General features: G+C 28.7%; 1 non-coding gene across 1 annotated transcript; it reads left to right on the top strand.

Moving 5' to 3' along the window:
• The first annotated feature begins 570 nt into the window (after positions 1 to 570).
• Positions 571 to 643, top strand: TRNAK-UUU (transfer RNA lysine (anticodon UUU)). The gene has a single exon. It is a non-coding gene; the product is annotated as a tRNA-Lys (tRNA).
• The last annotated feature ends 3,232 nt before the right edge of the window (positions 644 to 3,875 follow it).

The raw sequence follows: 3,875 nt of genomic DNA, 5'->3' as shown, positions 1-3,875 counted from the left end.
GTCGATCCTTTCTTCATCATTGGAAGGGTATTTATAAGATAAGCCTTCTTGTCAGCTAGCATGACGTGGCAAGTTATTATTAACAAGATCGGCATCATGTCGTGAATGATGTGCACCATGGGACCCATTCTATTATGCCTTCGATCAATATGAAATTATTACGCTCAAATGAATCCTCATTGTCTTTATGATGTGTTCCCGCCTAAAAGCAAGTACAATCCCCTTCCATTTTTAGCATAAAAAATCACTTTCTTTTCTCAATAAATATCAAAATCACAACTTGGGGTCGCCCAAATAGTTTAAACAAGCTGCTTCTTCTTCTTCATCATCATTTTGTATGTATGTATGTAATCATCAAAGTCAACGATGTGTGTATTTTACATCGAAGGGGAAATCTAAATAACATGTTTCGCATTAATTAGAATGTCAATGGCAACGATAAATGATCAACCTTTATTCTCACTTATCAAATTTCAAAAAATTTTAAACAAATATGTGATATAGAAGAGAGTATTAATATATATCTAATTGCTAAAATTGCAAGCAACCAGACTGCAAGTCTATTGAATAGCTGTCTTAGCTCAGCTGGTAGAGCGCGTGGCTTTTAACCACGTGGTCGTGGGTTCGATTCTCACAGACGGCGTCATTTTGGTAAATTTTTTCACATTGGGGTTTGAACTTTTTTTTGTCAAAGTTAGTCTGAAAACCCTAAAGTTCAAGTCCCAATATTAAACCCTAAAGTTGGACCTTGAACCTCAAACCCTAAACTTTAACTCATGAATTATAAACCCTAAAATTCTAAACACCAAACCCTTAATCTCAAACATCGATCTCTAAATTTAGGGTTTAGAGTCAAGGTTCATGGTTCGGGGTTCAGAGTTCAAGATTAAGGGAAAAATTTATCAAAATTATGTGCTAATGAGATGGAAAAAAAGTTACTGAAATTCTTTTTTAATAACAAATAGAAATTGTAGTTTTTATTTGGTTAGGGATCATTTTTTTTGCTAAAATATTATATTTTCTTGCTCATTCTAATATATTTTAAATTCGTGTTGTGCTCACATTATTTTATGTGATATATTTGTGTCTGTGTTATTTTTGGTTTTTATGTTATTAAAATAAAACAAATTATTATAAAATTTTTAATTCAACACTCACTATATAAGTAATAAAAGCCCAGGCAGGTGGAAGTAAAAAATATTGTAAAGGCCAGCAGGGGTGAAGCCAGAATAAATTTTTAGGGGGACGAATAAAATTTTAATTTTTATAGTCTATATCTTTATATTTTTAAAGGATTAAATCAATTTGTATAATTTTAGGGAGGACCAAAGTGCAATTTTAACTTTACTAATTTAAAATTTTTAAAAAATTTAAGGGACTAAATAAAAATTTTACATTTTAGGGGAGCCGGGTCCTGCCAGCCCCTTAAATCTGCTGCTGGTAAAGGGGCGTTAGTTGAGGTTGTAACTTAATTTTGAGATTTTTTTAAAGATTGGTTGGATAAGAAAAGGTATAAAATACTAAATTTAAATGTGAACATTTTAGTATATTAATATTATAAAAATGTTGATTAATTTTAAAAATCTTATAGGAGTTAAAAGTATTGAGTAAAGTAACTAAGATAGGTTACGTGTATATAATCATCCACTAATTGTTGTTTCCATTTTTTAATGGATACAATTTGTTTTAATGCATCCACTAATTAAGATTGGCAATCAAGGTAATGTTATGATTCCTTTCTTTGTTAACACAACATCACTGTGTGTTTATTCCTTTCTAGAAGAGAAAAATTTTAATTGCGTTAACGGGTTTCAAAAGCTAGAGACATTCTTTAACTCGGTCGTCGGTGAAATTTGTGGTTGATTTGCATTCTTTGGATTCCAATAGTGGAATTGGTCGAGTCACAACGAAGGTTAGAAGGCTTGTGGATCGACCCCGAAGTTGGAGGATCCCACGGTGCATAGAAAAAGGATAAGATTTTCATATTCTTTAACACATGTTTCCAACCGCAAAGATGTTTGTGTGAAGTTACAACATGTTCCCTAGTCATCCAAGCACAAAGATGGCGTAAAGATTAGTATCAAATTCCAACTTTTGAAATCAAAAGAAGAAAAACCGTATGAAAAGTACTTCTAAAAATCGAGATAAAAGATAACCACAAATTCTAAATTAAATTGTAAAATAAATATGAAAAAATCAAAATTATTGAGTAAAGTGTTAGAGTTGTGTGACTAGAACTCATTAGAGATTAAAACTCATAACACATTAGAGAATTTTGTGTTTACGTTTTGAGCGTTCTTTGTTTTCGAGTTTTTGGGCTTACTTTTTTTTATCTCCATCTTTTGTACTCTTCATTCTTTTGCCATTATAATAAAATTATCTTTGCCCGTAATTTTTTTATCCTCTTTGGAAGAGTTTTTCCACATTAAATTTGTTTGTTCAATTTCTCAATTTATTCCGCTATTTTTTTACTTGTTACTTAATCACGTCGATCCTAACATAAAGTAATTAAAATAGGCCTATAATTATTTATATTACAAGACAAAAGCAAAAGTTACGTGCATTAAAAAAATAAAATGCAAAATTTGTATTAGTACCATATTAATGAAAATAGTTTTGGATAGAGATTTAATAGAATGTAAATTTATAGTTAATTCAAAATGTAATTGATTTTATTAAGCTAATTAAATGGATGGGATTTAAAATAACAATACATAAATTCTATAGAAGGAAATTAAATTTAAAAAGTTATCACATTTATAAATATAATATAAGAGATTAAAGTATAATTTTATCTTTACTAATTTAAAATTTTTAAAAATTTAAAGACTTAAATAATAATTTTGCATTTCGAGAGTCCAGCACCCTAAATTCGCAACTCCCTACACTAACATAGTACAACAACAACCATGCTAGATGCTTGAAATTAAGCCACAGTAAAAGGAATAAAGATGAAATTTTTCAATATATATATGTTTTCATTTCGGGGATTCTTATTTTTCCCTCAATGTTATAATAATCTGTTATTTTATAATATTTAATTTATAATAATAAATAAGTAAATAATAGAATAATATTTTTAAAATATTTATACTACAGCGGGTTGTAGAGCATATATATATATATAAGAGGTTTAATTGGATTGTCAAAACTAATTTATTAAGTTTAAATTTTGTGAGTAAATATTCTTGAAAAATATAGTAGTTTCAAACTCGTGATTAGCATCTATCCCTTAATGAATCTATGAGAAAGGATTGTATGAAGGGATATTATTTCTTTTCAATAGTTTAATGCCACATCAATAATTTCATATTGAATTTCAAGATTTTCATTTGGATTTTTGTTTTAAGAATAAAAATGTCGATGTGATATTATTAAATTATTGAAAAAGGAATACAAACGATGTAGTGTCATTGTTTCATACAATCCTTTCTCATAGACCTATAGAATACGAAAAATTAATTACTGAACTCACTTCGATAAATACTTTAAAAAACTAAAAAAAAAATGCAGTTTTAACAAAAATTCTTAAAACCTCAAAATAGGTCGTGATCAATTATTTGATTAGTATATAATAGGTCGCCACATCCCTATCAATTTCTTTGTGGAGGTGGTGGTGAGGCAAAAAAGAACCGTCCCTGCTACGAATCTGATTCAAAGGCAGGAGATTGCTTCGATTGGTGGTGGGTCAAACCTTTTAAATCTTAAAGAAAAAAAGAAAGGGAATAGGAAGATATTAACTGAAGTTTAGAAAAACAAAGGGAATAGGAAGATATTAACTGAAGTTCAGAAAAACAATTAACTTTTGTTTTTCTTAAGTGGAAATTAGAGAATAATAAAAATTACAAATACTATCATTTTGGAAATAATCGAAA

The sequence above is a fragment of the Gossypium arboreum genome, chromosome 4 (assembly GCF_025698485.1).
Source record: "Gossypium arboreum isolate Shixiya-1 chromosome 4, ASM2569848v2, whole genome shotgun sequence".
Lineage (NCBI taxonomy): Eukaryota > Viridiplantae > Streptophyta > Magnoliopsida > Malvales > Malvaceae > Gossypium > Gossypium arboreum.
This window is presented reverse-complemented; position numbering and strand designations above follow the sequence as displayed.